Here is a 21046-nt window from a genome sequence, read left to right on the forward strand (position 1 = left end):
TCCACTGTGATCTGATAGCATGTAAGGTATTATCTCTATTTTTTTGTATTGACTAAGTATTGCTTTGTGGTTGAATAAATAATATATTTGAGAGAATTTACTTCTGATAAGAAAGTTTATTCAGACATTGATGGATGAAATAGTCTATGTATGTCTTTTAAGTCTAAATTATTAATTGTGTTTTTTTAGTTCTATATCTTCTTTATTTAGTTTTTGTTTAGAGAATCTACCCCATGGTGAGAGAGATGTATTAATGTCACCCAGTATTATTGTGTTGTGGTCTATTTGATTCTTGAAATTGAAAAATATTTGTTTTGTGTACATCCATGCTCCATTGTCTGTGGAATAAATATTTGTGATTGTTCTGAATTATAGTATATAATTCCCTTAAGCAGTATGAAAAGCGCTTCTTTGTCTGTTCTGATTAACTTTGACTTGATGTCTACGCTATCTGATATGAGGATAGAAAACCCTGATTGTTTACAAGATTCATCTGAATGATATTTTTTCCCATCTATTTACCTCAGTCTGAGGAGGTATTTGCCTTTGAGTTCTTTTGGAGAAAGCTTATTGTTGGGACTTGTTTTTTAATCCAATCTGCCAGTCTGTGTTTTTTGATTGATGAGTCTAGGCCATTTAAATTCAGTGTTACTATTGAGATATAATTTTTATTCCTTGTCAGCTTGAGTTATTTCTGAGTTCTAATTTGAATTAATTTCTCTATTGATTCACTGTTCTTTTAGTGTAGTTCTTCCCTTTTCTGGTTTTCACTTCCATTTTTCATTTCTTCATGAAATATTATATTGCGTATGTTTTGTAGAGCAGGTTTTCTAGTTGTGAATTCTTTTAACTTTTGTTTATCATGGAAGTTTTTATTTCATCAGCAATCTGAAAATTAATTTTGCTGGTATAATATTCTTGGCTGGCATCCATTTTCATTTAGTTCTTGGTATATGCTATTCTAAGACCTCCTAGCTGTGAAGGTCTGGGTTGAAAAATCAGCTGAGATCCAGATTGGTTTCCCTCTAAATGTAACCTGTAGTTTTTCTTGGGGAGTCCTTAAAATTCTATCCTTATTCTATATGTTAGGCATTTTCATAATAATGTGCCTTGGTGTAGGTCTGTTTTGTATATTTGGTGTTGTGTAAGCCTCCTGTATTTAATTTTCCATTTTATTCTTATCATTTGGGAAATATTTTAATTTTTTATTGAAAAGAGTGTGCATTCCTTTGGTTTATATCTCTGAGCCTTTATCTTTCCCAATAAACCTTAAATTTGGTCTTTTCATGTTATTCCATATTTCTTGCAAGTTATTTTTATGGTGTCTAAACATATTTTCTCCATGGTGTGCTTTATTTTCAAGATTATGTACTTTGTCCTCATTGTCTGTAATTCTGTCTTCTAAGTTATCTAGTCTGTTGGTGATTCTTTTGATTGAATTTTTCATTTGATTTATTGATTCACCATTTTGAGGATTTATGTTTGGTTTTATTTTCAGAATCTGTATCTTTTTCTTGAATTAATCTTTCACTTCCTTATTTTCCCCCTGATTGTACTCTTTATATCATCCTTACTTTGCAGATAGTTTAAATATGCACAGTCTAAGATTCTTCTCTTACATTTCTTTCACTGAAGTGTTCATGAATTCTGCTATTGGAGTATCTTGGTTTGTTTGAGGCAAATTGTTCCCTTGCTTTTTCATGTTGTTTTTTGTCTACTCATCTAAAAATATGGATGTGAGGCAGTAGAGTTTCTAGCCCATTTACTTATAGTGTCCCTGAAGTTTTCCAGTACTTCATCATTTAAAGGGAGACAAATAACAACAACCCTTATGCAAACAATATAAAGCTCTAAACCACTTATTCCTATTATGACTTCTATAATGGTAATTATCACAATAAACAAAAATAATATGATCAGTTATTGCAAACAATAAGAACTGCAAGTTTGCAAAAAGGTTTACAATTTAAATGATGGATAGGAAGAGAAAAGGCGTGACAGAGGATGAGATGATTATGAGGCAGGGTGAGAGAAGACAGAAGTAAAGCATTAAAGGAAGAGTTAAGGAGAGAAAATAGATATTCTTAGGTGGGCTCCAGGCTCTTTGTTGAATGCCAATTGGTCTGGATATTTCAATTTTTTACACCACCAGGGCCCAGTAGTTGCTGACCCAAGCCGAAAGACTTTATCCCAGGGATCTCCCCTTTGCTCCACTTGTGTGGTGAGGAACCATTTCTTAGTCCAATATGTTGCCTGTGTGCCCCACATCTCCTAGTTTTAGTTCAATCTCCAAACTCAATCTTTCCTGCCCCTGCCCTTCTGAATTCCTGGCCGGATACATCTCTCCTGGCTGGTCCTTCAAGCAACTGGATTGGAGGGCAAGGGGTAGATCCAGGTGAGTTTCCATGCCAGTTGTCCCCTGTGTCAACCTCTCTCCATTTTTTTATTTTCTCCTGGTCACTTAAGCACACTCTATGTTGTGCAGTTGGTGTTTTGGGGGCCTGTTTTAAGGGCCAAACTTAGGTTTGTCAGGAATCTGTTCACTTACCTGCCAGCCCCCAAGCTGTGGCTGCAAAATGGTTTCTTCCTTTGTCCTCCACATACCATCTGGAGAGATTGTATCTTCTTTCCTGCACAAGCATATTGTGCAGCATGCCTTTCAGATTTTTTGTTGGGCAATGCCCTTATTCTCTAAATGCTCCATGTCCAGACGTGCCTCAGGCCTCCTAAAAATGTGGATTCCTTTAATTTCCTTACCCCTCCACTTTGCTCATGAAGAGATAACTCTGGATGATGCTTCTGGCCTGGCTTACCCAAGCTGAAAGACTTTATCCCAGGGATCTCCCCTTGTCTGTAGCAGTGTCTGTGCCCACTGGGGACTTCTTTATTATTTCCAACCTCCTGAGTCCCTGATCTTCTTTGAATGTCCAGTTTTAAATTCCAGTAAAGCCCCACTCCTTTTATTTTGTTTACCCACCTTGCAGAGAAGCTGCCTGTCTGCTTTCCTGGTTTCATGCCATGGAGTAGCCAGGAAAGTGACTTTCCCTATTCCACTGTCTGAGAAAATCGCACTGTTGGGTCTTAGTTTGATGATAGACCAGGCATAAAATATCAGTTTGTGCTGTGCATGCTTTATGATCAACTTCATTACAGTTGATGTCATCAAAGAACCAACACTTACCATGGGCATCACATGAGTGACCTAGATGATTTGGTTAGCTCTCCCAAATAGGGTTTTCCATCTACTTCAAAAGGATACCTTTAATCTTCCCCAAAGAGTACTATAGTCTGCAGGTTTCTGGTTTTCCAAGCAGAAGAGCAAGCAGACCATTGCAAATAGCTCAAGAATCAGTCAAATATAATAAGGTTCGTGAAGGCAGATATTGGCCACAGCTGTCAAAACAAACTTGTGCTCTGCACAAAAGGTAGAGAAGTGGACATCATCATGTTTCAGCTTCACTAAACAACAGTTAACCAGATCCAAGCATTAGGATAACCTCTACATATTGAGGACACCATTGATCCAATGACTCTACTGTAGTGGAGTAGGAGGTAGATGTATTCATTTAAAACTTGGTACACTGCTAAGGCCCTATACATTCTTGAATACACAATTTCCAAATGAAAAGAAAGTCTTATTAGTTCTATCTTACCTTGTCAATAAGTAAATATGACCTGACCCACCTCAAAAAGAGTATTTTTGTTAATTTTATAGAGTATTAAATCCTCCATGAGTGAAGGGTTCTGTTTCTTTAAGAGCCCAATAAGTGTTTATAGCTGTTTTTCAAAGGGAAGACAATGTATCCAAAATTTCAAGGGGCACCTCCAAATAGAGACTGGCTCCCTCTACCAAAGGTTCCATTTGCAAAATCCTAAATCAGAGAAACTTTTGTTAAAAATATGCTTTAGAGTTTAAATACCCAAAATATAGGATTATTGCTGTATATGTAGCTCTTCTTGATAAGAATAAACCCCTCTATCATTATAAGACTGAGAGATGAAAGAACATAATACAACAATTCCTCTTCCACATTCAGGTGTACAAGCAATAAGAAAAGAACAGTGAGTTAACTCATAGGGCCCCACCCATAAGATAATGTTAGATTTTTTTCCCACCAACCTTGCTCAAAACCCAGGAGTTAAATTTAGGTGTTCCTCCCCATCCACAGGATTTCGTCAGATGGTAATTTTGGATGACACTTTCAAGGAAATCATAAGAGTGTAAGTTCCTCTCCTTCCAGAATTTCCCCAGCGTTATGGTTTGGATGTGAGGTGTCCTCCAAATGCTCATGTGTGAGACAATACATGAAGGTTTAGAGGAGAAATGATTGTGTCATGAAAGTCTTAATCAGTGGATTAACCACATGATGGGATTAATGATTGGTAAACAGAGGTAGATGGGGTGTGGATAGAGAAGGTAAGGAATAGGGGCATAAGTTTGGGGTATGTATTTGCATTTAGCAAGTGCATATTTTTCTCTCTCTGCTCCTTGATCATCAGTGAGCTGTTTCCCTCTATCACACTCTTCCACCATGATGTCCTACCTCACCTTGAACCCTGAGGAATGCAGTCTGCTATCTATAGACTGAGACCTCTGAAAACATAAGCCCCTAAATAAACTTTTCCTTCTCTATAGTTGTTGTTGTTGGATCCTTGAGTCATATCAGTGAAAAAGCTAACTAAGACACCCATCATACTCAGAATTGTGTGTGTGGCCTTCAGTACTCCTCAAGGATGGGGAGACCACAGCCTTACCTATAATCTCCTTTTTAAAGAAGGTAAGGTTGAAATAGATGGGGAAGGGATCAGGTGGTACTGAAAGCAAAACATGTTTACTTTCAGTTTTGAGCAACTGTTTGTTGTTAATTAAATTCCAAAGGTTTTTTTTTTAATCCATCCTAAGTCCATCTATTTCAACTTTGGGAATCCTTTAATTCTGAAGCCTTTGCCACATTACTTCCCATTCAGAACTACAGGGTTTCCATATTTGGATGAACATGGGCTTGACTTGTCCTGTAGAACTTTTTTTCTTCTTTAACAGATAATAAATTAGATGAATTCATCATTTATGGGTACTCCATAATGTTTCTATTTCTCACATAGGTATGGTCGTCTTTTTTTGCAACAGTTTTATTGAAATATAATTAACATGCTGTTAAGGTTTACTTTTTAAAATTGTATAATTCAGTGATTTTTCACATATTAAGAGTTTTGCAACCATCACCTCTATCAGTTTAAAAATATTTCTTTACTCTGCCAAAGAGTCATATACACTAACAGCCACTGCCCATTATCACCCTCCCCTGACACACACACACATGCACAATGCCCAGCCCTTGACAACCTATAATCTACTTTCTGTCTCTATGGATTTGCCAATTCTAGACACTTCATAAACAGAATGACACAAAATGTGGTGTTTTAAATCTGATTTCTTTCACTTAGATAATGATTTCAAGGTTAATCCATGGGGTATTTTTGCAATTTTATATTTGCAAATATAATTCACACAATGTAAATACACTTTCTTAAAGTGTATTCAATTTAGTGATTTTTAGTATTTTTACAATGATATGCATCTGTCACTATTACCTAAGTCTAAAACATTTCCACTGCTCCAAAGGGAAACCATGTACATATTATGGGTAACTACCAATTCCTTATTCCCTGTCCTCTCTGGTAAGATACATCTATGTTATACCATATGTCAGTACTTGGATTCTTTTTTATGGTCAAAAGTTCAATTATGTGAATACAATTTCAGTTTATCCATTCATATAATGATGGACATTACAGTTGTTCATACTATTTAGCTAATATGAGTAACGCTGCTGTGAACATTCATGTATAAGTTTTTTTGTCTGGACTTATGTGTTAAATTCTTTTGGGTATTGTTATGATCTGATGTCCCCAAAATTGTATGTGTTGAAACTTAATCATCAATGTGATAGTATGAAGAGATTGGGTTTTAGGAGGTAACTAACTCATGACGGCAGAGCCCTTGTGAAGGGGTTAAGGTTTTTTGCATAGTGTTTAACTCCTTTTTGCTCTTCTGATCTTCTTCCATGTAAGGCTATGACATTCATCCTTCTGCCACATGAGGATACAATAGTAGTGACCAACTTGGAAGCAAGAATAGCCCTCCCCAACACCAAATGTTGGAGTCTTGCTTCATCTTTTCAGCCTCTAGAACTATAAAAAATTAACTTTTTTATTTACATATTACTTACTGTGTGTGCTGTGTGTGTGCATGTGTGTGTTGTAGCAGCATGAATGGACTGACACCTACAGTTGAGTGTGGAATTGCTAGATCACATCATGACTTAAATATTTAATTTCTGAAGGAACTCTCAAACTGTTCTCCAAATCAGCTGCATCATCTACTCTCATCAACAATGTAAGAAGGTGCTAATTTTTCCATGTCCTCATAAATACTTGTCATTATCTTTTTGAATAGGCATCCTAAAAGTTGTCAAGTGGTATCTTATTGTGGATTTGATCAGTACTTTATGAATAATGATATTGAGCATTATTTTGCATGCCCTTTTGTGGACTCATATATCTTCTTTGGAGATATTCTGTTCATATTCTTGTCCAACTTTTGATTGGATCCTTTTATAATTAAATTGTAGATATTCTTTACATATTCTGGATGCAAGTTCCTTATCAGATATATCATTTACAGATATTTTCTCCTTTTCTGTGGGTTATCTTTATACTTGATTATATCCTTTGAAACATGAAAGATTTTAATTTTGATGAAATCCATTCATCATTTCTACCTTGCTTTTTATTTTGATATCATATCTGAGAAGTCTTCCAAATCCAAAGTCACAAGATTTACTTCTATGATTCATTTTAAGAGTTTAAAATTTTTCACTTTTATGTTTAGGTCTATGATTTTTTTTTGTTCATTTATTTATTTATCTATAAAGAAAAAGAGTCTAAAGTCACTGTTTTGCAGGTAGATACTAATGGTCCAAACACCTGTTAAAAAGATTACTCTTTCCTTTATTGAATTGTCTTGATATCCCTTGTAAAGTTGTGGTAAAACAAAATGGAAACTTCAGCAGCTTAAGAGCTGACAGTCTGGGTTTCACACATTGACACACAGCAGCTCTGCTTACTGACATTTAACCATAGAGGCTTGCAGAGGCTGACAGGTAGTTGTAACAAGATGACCACAGTAGCAGATGTAGGGAAAAAAAATATCTGGGACAGAAGAACTCCCCGTAGACTTTGTACAGTAAAATTCCCCAAGCTGTATGGGCCGAAATATCCTATGCTATTAACAAGCTTATACGCATATAAGTAACGTAAGATACACCCTTCAATAGAATTGCACCAACTCCCTTGCCTTAGTGTACCCTAAACTTGCTTATGTATAAAAGTAAAAGCCCTAATATGCTTGGGGCTCAGACTTTGGGCATTATCCCTCTGGGACATGACCACTAATGAATTGTTGCTTCCAGATCGGTATTCTGACCCTCATTTCCCACTACTAAGTCAAACTAAATTTGGCCTAAGTTTGCCTTCATATTTCCATACTCCAGCCCTTACATGGTAAATTGGGATCTATGTTAGTGCATAGACAAAATGAAAACCTAAGTTAGAAGTTTGCCATTGTAACAAGAAGCCGAGTCTTGCTGGATCACACCAGTTGAGCTCCAGTCAGTTACAAGCATCCAAAATTGCAAATCCGATTCAATAAGGCAAACACCAAACTTTAACAAATCTAGTTGTCTCTGTACTTTGGTTTTGTTCTCTGTGTGTCACTTCTCTTTTCCTGTCCATAAAGGTTATCCAGCCACATTGTAGTCACAGAGTTCTTCTGAACCTATTCTGGCTCTGGGGGCTGTTTGATTTGCAAATTGTTCTTTGCTCAATTAAACTCTGTTAAATTTAAATTGTCTAAGTTCTTTTTTACACTGTATTGAAAATCAATTGACCATAAATGTAATGGTTTATTTCTGGACTTTTCATTATATCCCATTGATCTATATGTTTATTCTTATGCTTCAGTAACACCTTTTTTTAAGGAGTCCACCTCTGGTTCCCAAATTTGATTGTGGCACCTTGAGAATTATTGCTTGCTTTCAACATAAGAAGTTGGAGTTTTCAAAGCCAGTGGAACTGATCTCAATTACATCAACTTCTTTGTGATGGTTTCTCATTCTTCAGTGGGTCATGATGATTGATGAAACCTCTTCTGGGGCAGGGAGCACCCCAATATTCACTCCTTTATAGGTGGTTTTCCAGGGGTCTTTGTATCTCAGGAAATCTCCCCAAAGAGGTTAAACTCACTTATACCTGCCAAAAATCACTACAAAACCCAAAGGGCTTCTACTGTCATCTTCAAGTGGATCTAAGGATTGCACAAAAGGATACAGGAAGGTCTGAACATAAAATTGTCCATCGATTACTTTCTTCCTTCATAAGCATTATTTACCCTGCCATCTTTCTCCCAAGTTACTCTACAAACATTCCAACAATCACCTTGATTCTAAATCCCGGTTGTGACTGAATTGTTTCTTTAATGATTGTGTAGATGCACATCTTTATAACCTTAAAGTCTGGAATTTTACTTTATTTTACAAATTAACATATTATCTTGCTACATTCTCTTGGGTTCTGGCAGAAGGTATGATGGGACAGTTTGTTAAAGCAACAGTGGTAGTCAGAGAGTGTTTGTTCTAGTTCCTTTAGTAGTTTTAGTTCCATTAATTCTTATATGGTGATATCAAGAGAGACAGATGGTATCTTCACATGCCATGGATTATATTCTAGGAGACACACCCCAAGCTTTGGAAACTTCATATTTTTTAATGAAATAAGCATGTTTATCCTTGGTTCTGGAGAACATTCTGTCCCTTCCAAGAATAAAATTCAACTTGTTTCTTACTCAAGAGGGAGACACTGTATCAACTAAGGATATTTGCCTTATTGACATCCTTAAAAACAGAGTTTGAACAAAGGGCACTCAGTATGTCACTTTGCAAGATGAAAAAAAATTCAAGAGCCACCTAAAGAATTGTCTTCCAATAAGTACCAACTGCCAAAGTTCAGACTGATTTTCTCCTCCTGGTGGAGTTCTAAATGCCTGGCATAGCAGCACACTCCTATGAGCCCATATCCTTGGAAGATTTAGGCAAGCAGATGATAAGTTCAAAGCCAGTCTGAAAAACGTAGTGAGGCCTGTCTCAAAATAAAATAAAAAGGACAGAGATGTAACTCAAGGTTGGAGTATCTGAGTTGCAGGCATAAGGCCCTGGGTTTAGTACCCAGTACTGGAAAAAAATTAAGGATATCACTCTACAGAATAGCAGTAAGCTATCTTGTTGACCTTTTTTCCTCCAGTAATGCCTACTTAGTAGTTAAACCATATGCTATGGAAGTGCTTGTCTTAGCCCACTCTTATACAATTTGTTCCTGTTTTTCTTTCCTAAATGACTTCTCCCCTTACCCCGTTGGCTCTTTCTTTTTTCAGGATTACAATTACTCACACTATCTCTTTCATCTATTTCATCAATTTCAGATAAGCCCATAAGCTTTCTCAGGTAACTCCAACTAATATCATCTCTCAGTTCTCAAATTCCATTGCCCCTATTTTCTATATTAAACATCTGAATCTTTTTAATGAATTATTTTGCACTAGTTGTTTTCATTATTCTATTTAACTTTGTTTTGTTTATTAACTTCTCTTTGTTTCTCAACCAGCAAAACAGACTATGAGGACAATGTGGCCAAGATCTTAGTGTTTTCTACCTCAGGTGTGCCTAACACAGTGCTAGGAATGTAGTAGCCACTTAATAAACACTGCTGACAGATACTGAAGACTAACTTTTAGTGGGGAAAGAAGAAAAACCTATAAAGCAAAGTCATCAAGTCAATGTGATTTGCCATCCTGCTGTGTCCGAAACAAGAGCCACAGAAGCCCACAGAAGCTGATTGGAACAGAGCTGTCTGGAACAAACATCAATAGGACAAGCTGATGAATGGTGGAAGGTGGGGGAGATTTATCCTCAATGTTCTCATCATACCAATTTCTAATGCAATTGCTGCAAGAAATTGGGAAAGTGAGATGCTCTTGTGTTCAAAGGTAAGCAGAATAATCCATTTTGCTCAGTTCCATGGTCTGGCATAAGCTGCCTTATTTCAAACTGCAGCATATGTATGTACAGATTAAGGATTGGCTTAGTGAGGAAAGTCAGGATTTTGAAGTTAGTCAGCCCTGGCCTCAACCACTCTCTTCACCATTTGATTAGCAAGCAAGTGATTAGAAGCATCTTGTATACTTTATGAGCTTGTCTGCTCATCTGTAAAATGAGGGATAATAATAATGAGCTTCTGACATTGTTGTAAAGAATACATCAGAGGGATGTGGAGAACAGTGTGGTAGAATGCCTGAGCCTGAATCTCTGACTTGGGTAATTTTTTTTAACTTTGTCTTCTTGGGCTCTTCATCTCTTAGCTAGGAAAGTTAATACTGCTTGAGCTCAGAGGTGCAAAGATTTAAAAGGTTAATACATGTAAAGCCACTTAGCACATAACAAGACCTCATTAAATTTTAGGCTCCACTATAGTGTTTTATCTAAAACAAAGTGAAAATAGTAGGTATTTATTAAATAGCAGCTACCACTAATTTATTATTTAATTATAATGATTTATTAATAAGATTTTTGTCCCTGAATTCTTTAAGAGGAAGATATCTTTTCCTCCTTCTCAGTATTGGGGAGAAGACAAAAGTGATGATCAGGTGACTGTGATATTAAAAGACACACCATATTTAACCACAATCTTATTTTGATTCTCTTGTCTCTAGTTTATTCCAGCTATAAAATGAAAGGTTTAAGAAATGATCCTACAGGTTACTTCCAGCTGGAAACTCTATGGTTCCCAAATTGGCTAAAAGCCAAAACTGATTCTCAAAAGTGTGACCTCCAGGCCATCGGGATCACCAGCTTCTGGAAACATGTTAGATACGCAAATTGTGGGATTTTATAACTGATTTGGGGACCAAGGGTAGAGCCCAACACACACACACACACACACATATATATTTGCAGTACTTGGATTGAACCACTGAAACTAGGGGAGTTCAACAAAGGAGCAACATCCCCAGCCCTTTTGGTTTTCTATTTTGAGACACAGAGACTCACTAAGTTGCCAAGGCTGAACTTGAACTTTTGATTTTTCTGCCTGAGCCTTTCAGGTAGGAAGATTACATGTGCTGCCACACCTAGCTCTCATGATTCCACTACATATAAACTTTGAGAAACCCAGAGATAGGATACTGGAAAAGACTTCATAAAAAGAGATTTAAAGGCTAACCAGATTCTATGGAGAGCAATGATTCCTAAGTCAATTTATCCAAGTTATTTAGAGGGAAAAATCAAATAACAAATTCTGGCTTCAGATCACATAATTCTGATTTATTTAGTAGGAAATGAGGCCCAGAAATCAGCATCTTTATAACAACACTTCAATGATTTCAATTGAGACCCACAGATCATTAACCAACTTTATTATGCAAATGAAAAGAGGAGGTGCATTTAGAAATCAAATGGTTTACCAAGGACACAGAGCTAATTTAAACTCTATCTCAGTTATCCTAATACTTAAATAAATTCTAAATCATATTGATTTTCTTGTATTTTATTAACCAACTTTTGCAATCACCACTTTTGGGAAAAAAAAGTCACAGATGTGTCCAAGTCTGTTGACATTAGGAAGCTATTGCTGTGTTGTTTTTGTTTCTATTTATGATTGTAAAAATACCGCCCAACACTCAGTGTTCCAATTTCCTAAAACATGTGGATTTGTTCATAAAGAATAAAAAATATACAACCTTACAAGCTAACATTTAACAGGATCGCATAAATGAAAACTGAAGAGAGGAATCTCCATGCTGGCAAATGTCAAAGAAGCCAGTATCAAAGGAAAAGTATGGGAATACGGTGGTACCTATGACCAGTGTGACAGGTGCACCTATTAGACACACAACCAAAGGCGGTGCCTGGAGTCATGTAAACAGAATATTTTGGAAAAACCAGCTTATACTTCTAAAAATACTATGCATTTAAAGAAACAGAAGAAAATCTATTTTCAGATTATAAGGAAGCTAATCCAGTCACTCCTGCTTCAAAGAAACTTGCTAACTGAAACTTACAATGGTTTTCAATTTTTATTTATGAGCTTTGTTTTACAAGTTCTTCAAATTAATCTAACATCATCTCTTTTTTTGTACTCTGAACTACTTTAAAACTTTAATTAGGGAGATTCAAGATGGCAGAGTAGAATAAGTTTGCATTCCTAGTTGTTCCATGGCTGAAGATTTAAGGAGAAGTACTGCTCTTCAACAAGGTGGATGAAAGATGCATTCCGTTCAAATTTAATATATAACAATCAGAATGTCTTATAGACTCAGAAATTTAGGTGCCTTAAACAAAGAAGAAAGATTGCATTGGAGCCAAGCTGCATATGGCAATGGCAGTGGTAGCACCATTGGTTCACAAAAGAGTGAGGAAAAACACACAGAGAAACACAGATTTGGTATAGAAAAATCTGAGATTAGAAAAGAGTTATGAACTTAGCTGATCCAGAGGCTGCACTGTGAACTGGTGCTTGAAAAGTACTGTTTCTCAACTGGCCACAAAGAGCTGAGGCAAAGTCATCTTGAGGCAGCCATGCTTCAGTGGCTAGGACAGGACCTAGGAGATCATAGCAAACACTGGCACACATCCAAGTAAGCACTTACCATGTGGTCAAGGATATACCTAGCAGAATGGGAGTGATGCTGGCATTAAGAAGATTATACCCAGCTGGGATTCACATCTGAAAAGGAATGGGAGCCAATTCACTTCTCCTGTGAGTCTGGTTGCTCACATGACCAGCTGAGTGGGTCAGGAATCTTTTTTTTTTTTAATTATTTTTTTAATTATCAATGGACCTTCCTTCCTCCCTCCCTCCCTCCCTCCCTCCCTTCCTTCCTCCTTCCTTCCTTCCTTCTTTCCTTCCTTTATATACTGTGCTGAGAATTGCTAGCACTCTACCCCAGCCCAAGTCAGGAATCTTAACAGGCCTGTTAATACACTTAGGGACTAAGACTGGGAAGGTTGTGTTCCTGAACAGCAGAATGTGAAGCTCCTGAGTTCCACAAGTAGAATTCTTGGGATGCTTCTGAGTTCCAGACCCCAGAGATCAGCAATTGCCAGGCCGTGGGGGTATGTTGTTCTAATATCTGCAGAGCAGACATCTCCCAACAAAGCTCCTGAGGCCTTATTAGACCTAAACCCCACCCACCAGAACTCCACTCATACAATTCTAGAGCAGCCCCACCATGGGAGTGCATGGATATTGTCTGTGCAGACAAAACTCCGACTGGCAGTACTCCCCCCTCTATCCTACCTCATAGTGGGGAGAAGGGAAGATGAGGCTTATTTCAACCAGCTTCAGTAATTAGGCCACTACAGCTGGCAGCTTAGAGTGCAATGCAAAAGAGAAGGGTGTTAAGGATCCATAGCCCTTGCTCTTGTATAGCTCAAAAAGAAAGGGACAGATAGTTGGGTACAGATGGTGACCATCCATTTGTGTCAGCCATTTGACCATTTTAGTAGAGACAATTCCATAATTTTTTATTAAAAATGTTTTCTTTTTCTTTTTTTTTTGAGAGAGAGAGAGAAGAGAGAGGGAGAGAGACGGAAAGTCCTTGCTATGCTGATTTATTCATATATATATATATATATATATATATACATATATATATATATATATATATATATTTATACTTGTTTCTTTTTTCTCATTTTTACAATTTTTTAAATGTAGTTATTTTTCCTTGATTGTCTTTTGAGGATTAGGGATTTTTTGGTTTGTATATTTTGGTTTGGTTTTGTATAGTTTTCATTTGTTTGTTGCTCTTATTTCTCTTTCTATTACTTCTCCTGCTAACAACCAAATACAATGTTTCTCTCTTCATCTCTTCATTTACTTTGCTTCTCCTATTTTCCGCCTCCTTCCTTATAACCATTACTTGCTATGTCTCTTCTGCATATTCTCCACTTTCTTTAAATTGTAAACCTTATTCTACTTCCTAGCATGTGTTCTTTTCTCTTAACTATAATTTTTCCATCTTTTAAAACTAATTATATAACTACTGTCCCCACTGATGAAGTTATTACTGCTGTGGATGAAATAGTTGACATATTTTGTTTGCTTTAAAGCCAGATCTAGTTCATGGTTATTGTTTATACTGTTGATAAATGCTGATCCCACCATTCCTAGGTTTTGTGGCAATTAATATTGTTGATGTCATAATAAGAACTAAGTACTGATTTTAATGCTATATATATATATATATATATATATATATATATATATATATTATTTGCATTGGTTGTTGCTGCTGTTGTTGTTTTACCCTATTGGGATGGGAACCTACAAGGACACTACAAATTCACATTATACTCTGCTGTTGAAAAAACTCAACCAAAATAGAGTGCAACTTGCTCTGCAAACAAATTGATGACACTCAGTATTCAAGCGTACTATATTATTTGTTCTTTTTAGTTATACATGACAGTAGAGCATATGTTTAAGTAGTTATACAAACATGGAGTACATGTTATTCTAATTAGGATCCCAGTCTTGTGGTTGACATGATGTGAGAATTTACTGTGGTTCATATATGTACAAAGGAAAGTTATGACAGATTCATTCCACTGTCTTTCTTACTCCTGTCTCCCCTCCCTTTCTTTCATTTCCCTTTGTCTAATCCACTAAACATCTATTCTTTCCCTTCCCCACACTTCTTGTATGTTAACATCCACATATTAGAACATTTGACCTTTGGTTTTTTGAGCTTGTCTTTTTATGCTTAGTATATAATAGTGTCTAGATCTATCCATTTATCAGCAAAAGTCATGAGGTCATTCTTTTTGTTGTTGTTCTAATTAATTATACATGATAGTAGAATGCATTGTCTCACATCATACATAAATGGAGTATAACTTCTCATTCTTCTGGCTGTTCATAATGTGGAATTATGCCAGTTGTGTAATCATATATGTGCATAGAGTAATAATGTCTGATTTATTCTACTATCCTACCTGCCTCCATACTCCATCCCCTCCTTTCACTCCACTCTGTCTAATCCAAAGTAACTCTATTTTTGCCTATGCCTCTCCCCACTTATTGTGAATTAGTGTCCACATATCAGCGAAAATATTTGGTTTGGGGTTTTTTTGAAATTGGCCTATTTCGCTTAGCATTATATTCTCTAAACTCCATCAATTTACCAGCAAAGACCATAATTTCATTCTTATTTAAGGCTCAGTAATATTCCATTGTCTATATATACCTCATTTTCTTTGTCCATTCATCTGTTAAAGGGTTCCTAGGCTGGTTTCATAGTTTAGCTATTGTGAATAGAACTGCTATAAACATGATGTGGTTGTGCCAGTGGAGTATGTTGATTCTAAGTCATTTGGGTATAAACTGAGAAGTGGAATGACTGGGTCAAATGATGGTTCCATTCCAAATTTTCTGAGGAATCTTCATACTGCTTTCAAGAGTGGTTGCACCAATTTTCAGTGGCTCCAGCAGTATATGAGTGTACATTTTCCCCCATATACTCACCAATAATTATCGTTACTTGTATTCTTGATAATTGCCATTCTCATTGGAGTGAGATGAAATCTTAGTGTAGTTTTGATTTGCATTTCTCTAATTGCTAGAGATACTGAGCATTTTTTCATATGTATTTGACTGATTTTATTTCTTCGTCAGTGAAGTGTCTCTTCTGTTCCTTAGCCCATTTGTTGATTGGGTTATTTGTTTGTTTGAGTTGTTACGTTTTTTGAGTTCTTTATATATCCTGGAGATTAATGCTCTCCTGGAGGTGCTTGTGGTAAAGATTTTCTCCCATTTGTAGGCTCTCTCTTCACATTGTTTATTGTTTCCTTTGCTGAGAAGAAACTTTTTAGGTTGTTGATTTTTTTATTTTTTTAAAATAAATGACAATGGAATGCATTACAATTCTTATTACACATATACAGCACAATTTTTCATATCTCTGTTTGTATATAAAGTATGTTGACACCAATTCATGTCTTCATACATGTACTTTGGATAATGATAACCATCACATTCCACCATTCTTGCTAATCCCCTGCTCCCTCCCCTTCCCTCCCACCCCTCTGCCCTGCCTAGAATTCATCTATTCCTCCCATGCTCCCTCTCCCTACCCCACTATGAGTCATCCTCCTTAAGTCAGAGAAAACATTCCACATTTGTTTTGGGGGGATTGGCTAACTTCACTTAGCATTATTTTCTCCAAGGCCATCCATTTACCTGCAAATGCCATGATTTGTTCTCTTTTATTGCTGAGTAAAATTCCTTTGTGTATATGTGCCACATTTTTTTTTATCCATTCATCTACTGAAGGTCATCTATTTTATTTCTTGAACTTTAGGAGTCTAGTTAAGTAAGTCAGTTCCTAAACCAACATGATAAAAGTTTGGGCCTACTTTTACTTTTATTAGGCACAGTGTCTCTGTTCTAGTGATTAAGTCTTTGATCCAATTTGAATTGAGTTTTATGCAGTGAAAGAGACAGAAATTTAATTTCATTTGCTTCATGTAGTTATCCAGTTTTCCCCAAATAATTTGTTCAAGAAGCTGTCTTTTTTCCAATGTATGTTTTTGGTGCCTTTTTCCAGTATAAGATAACTGTATTTATATGGGTTTGACTATGTGTCTTCTATTCTGTACCATTGACATCTATGTCCATTTTGGTATCAATATTATGCTGTTTTGTTACTATGGCACTGGAGTACAGTTGAAGGTCTGGTATTTTGATGCCTCCTGATTCACTTTCTTGCTAAGGTTTGGTTTGGCTATTCTGGATCTCTTATTTTTCCAAATGAATTTCATGATTATTCTAATTCTGTGAAGAATATAATTGAGATTTTAATAGGAATTGCATAGAAAATATATAATGCTTTTGATAGTATGGAAATTTTTGAGAATGTTAATTCTGCCTATCGAAAAGCATGGGTGACCTTTTTATCTTCTAAGGTCTTCTTCAATTTCTTTCTTTAGTGTTCTAAATGGATAAAAAAATGTGGCACATATACACAAAAGAATTTTATTGTAGTTTTCATTGTAGAGTCTTTCACCTCTTTTTGTTAGACTGATTCCCAAATCTGTCCTCTCTCTCTCTCTCTCTCTCTCTCTCTCTCTCATTTTTTTGAGGCTATTGTGAATGAGGGAGTTTCCCTAATTTTTCTTTCTGTGGATTGATTCATTACTGATGTTTAGGAAGGCATTTGATTTATGGTTATTGATTTTTATTCTTCTATTTTGCTGAATTAATTTATTAATTCTATACGTTTTCTGGTATAATTTTTTGGATCTTCTAAATATAGAATTATATAATTGGCAAATAGGGTTAGTTTGAGTTATTCTGTTTCTATTTATATCCCTATAATTTCTTCTCATTTTTTCCTAGATTTTCAAGAATGTTGAATAAAATTGGTAACAGAGGTTATCATTTTCTTGCTCTAGTTTTTAAAGGCAATTTTTCAATTTTTCTCCATTTAGAATGATATTGGCCTTGGACTTAGGATATATAGCTTTTACAATGTTGAGGTATGTTCCTACTATCCTTAGGTATTCCAGAGTTTTGAACTTGAGGAGATGCTTTATTTTGTCAAATGCTATTTCTGCATCTATTGAGATGATAGTATAATTCTTTAAGTCCATTGAAGTGATGAATTACATTTATTGATTTCCATAAATTGAACCAACCTTTCATCCCTGGGATGAACCCCCTTTGTTGTGGTGCACTATCTTGTTTTTGGTATGTGATTTGTCAGAATTTTATTGAAAATTTTTGCATCTCTGTTCATCAGGGATATTGATCTGAAGGTTTTTTTCCTTGATGTTCTTTGTTTGGTTTTGGTATCAGGGTGATATTAGTCTTATAGAATGAGATTGGAAGGGTTTTCTCCTTTTCTGTTTATAATTATATTTCTATTTCCTTCTTTTCTAATTGAGGAGTATTGATGTTAATTCTTCTTTGAAGGTCTTATAAAACTCATCTGAGAATCTGTCTGATCCTGGGCTTTCCTTGATTGATAGGCTTTTGATCATGTCTTCTAATTCACAGCTTAAAATTTATCTGTTTAAATTGTATGTCCTTATTCAGTTTGGTAGGTCATATATCTCTAGGAATTTGTTGATGTTTTCAAGATTTTCTATTTTATTGGAATATAAATTTTTAAAGTAGTTTCTGATTATCTTCTGTATTTCAGTAGTGTCCGTCATGATATTTCCTTTTTCATCATGTATTTTAGTAATTTTGAGTTTTCTCTCTTTCTCTCCATTAGCTTGGCTAAGGGTTTATCGTTTTTTTTTTTTTTTTATTTTTTTCAAAGAACTAACTTTTCATTTTGTCAATTTTTTGAATTGTTTCTTTTGGTTCAATTACATTGATTTCACATGTAATTTAAATTATATCCTGATTCCTAGGTCTTTGGGTGTTTGTTTGTCCCTCTTTTTTTAGGGCCTTGAGTGGTAATATTAAGTCATTTACTCATTGATTTTCTATTCTTTTAATAAATAATCTCAATGCAATAAACTTTTCTCTTAGCACTGCCTTCATAGTGTCCCAGAGAATTTGATAAGTTGTATTGTTTTTTTCATTTACATCTAAGTTTGTTTTATTTCATCCATGATTTCTTCTGATACCCATTCATCATTCAGTAGCCTATTATGTAGTCTCCAGGTGTTCAAGTAGCTTTTATTTTTTATTTTACTGTTGATTTCTAGTTTTATTCCATGATGATCTGATAGAATGCAAGGTATTACCTCTATTTTTTTTTTTTTTTTTGCTAAGGGTTGCTTTCTGACATAATGAATTGTCTACTTTAGAGAACAATCCATGTAGTGCTGAGAAGAAACTATATTTTCTCATTGGTTGATAAAATATTCTATATATGTCTGTTAAGTATAAATTATTGATTGTATTATTGAGTTCTATAGTTTCTTTGTTTATTTTTTGTTTGGAGGATTTATTGAGTAATTAGATATGTGTTTTATAGTCACCCAGTATTATTGTGTTGTGTTCTATTTGATTCTTTAAATTGAGAAGGGTTTATTTGATGCATGTAGAAGCTCTATTGTTTGGGGCATAAATATTTACAGTTGCTATGCTGTGGATGTAAAATTCCCTTAAGCAGCATAAAATGTCCTTTTTTGTCCATCCTGATTAACTTTGGTTTGGCATTTTCTGATATGAAAATCAAAACCTCTGCTAGTTTATGTGATTCATGTGATTGATATGTTTTTGCCATCCTTTTTGCCTTCAGTCAGTGGATATATTTGCCTATGTGGTGCGTCTCTTGGAGACAGCATAATGTTGAGTCTTGTTTTTTACTCCAATCTGCCAGTCTGTGTCTTTTGATTGATGAGTTTAGGTCATTAACATTCATGTTTATTTTAGAAATATAATTTATACGCCCAGACATTTTGATTTATTTCTAGTTTTTAATTTGCATTAGTTTCTCTGTTGATTGACTATTCCTTTAGTATATTTCCTCTGTTTCCTTGTTTTCACTTTTTTCTTTTCATCTTCATGGAATATTTTTTTGAGACTATTCAAAGTACAGACTTTCTAGTTTTGATTTATTTTAACTTTCATTTTTCATGGAAGTTTTTCATTTCATCTCAAATCTGAAGCTTAATTTCTGTGGATATAGAATTTTTATTTGGCATCCATTTTCTTGCAGAGCTGGTATATATTAGTCCAGGAACTCCTACCCTTGAGTGTCTTGGTTGTCAAATTAGCTGAGATCTGAATTGGTTTCCCCCTATAGGTAATCTGATACTTTTCTCTTACTTTAAAATTCTATCATTATTCTGTAGTTTAGGCATTTTCATTAAGTGTGCCTTGTGTTTGCTATAATTTTGTACATTTGGGATCCTATAAGCCATCTGTATTTGATTTCCCATTTCATTCTTCAGGTTTGAAAATTTTCTGACATTATTTTATTGAAAAAATTCTGCATTCCTTTGGTTTATATCTCCACCCCTTCATCTATCACATAAATCTTAAACTTGATATATTCATATTATCCCATAATTCTTGGAAGTTCTGTTCATGGTTTCTTACCATCTTCTCTGTGTGGTCAACTTTATTTTCAAGATTATGTATTTTGTATTCATTCCCTGAGGTTCTGTCTTCCAAGTGGTATAGTCTGGTATAGAAAGCATCTGTTGATGCTTTCCATTGAGTTTTTAATTGCGCGTATTGATTCCTTCATTTTGAGAATTTCTGCTCAATTTCTTTTCAGAATCTTTATGTCTTAAATGAAGTGATCTTTCACTTTCTGAAATTTATCTCTGATCTTACTCCTTATATTTCCCTTTACATCACAGATCATTTTAACTATGAACATTCTAAACTGCCTCTCTGACATTTCTTCTACTGTTATGTCAGTGGATTCTATTATTGGGACATCTTGGTTTATTTGTTTGTTTATTTATTTATTTATTTATGTGTGTATGTATGTTGATGCTTTTTTCCCTTGTTTTTTCATGTTGTTCATGTTTCTTCCCATTTAGCAGTGTGTACTTGAAGCACTACTGTTTCTACCCTGTAGATTTATAGTGTCCCCTAAGGTTTCTATTGCCTCACTTTTAAGTGGGTAACCAATATTAACAGCACAAATGCAAACAAAATACAGTCTTAAATCAAATATTTCCTATTAATACTTCTACACTTTTGTCACACTAAACAGAAATAATATGTTCAATTGTTGTCTACAATATAAACAGTAAATTTGCAATAGAGTTTACCTTTTCAAATGGTGGACAAAGAGAGAACAGAAGTGGTGTAGAATGTGATTTTTATGAAGAAGGAGGAGAGAAGATAGAAGTAAAAAATTATAAGAGTGAAACAGGAATTATCTACAGAATAAAGAAGGAGAGAAGCGGTTATGTAAACTACCTCACAAAATCCCAATGATGGGCCACAACCCCGCGCC

This window comes from Callospermophilus lateralis, chromosome 4 (genome assembly GCF_048772815.1).
Source record: "Callospermophilus lateralis isolate mCalLat2 chromosome 4, mCalLat2.hap1, whole genome shotgun sequence".
NCBI classification, from domain to species: Eukaryota; Metazoa; Chordata; class Mammalia; order Rodentia; family Sciuridae; genus Callospermophilus; species Callospermophilus lateralis.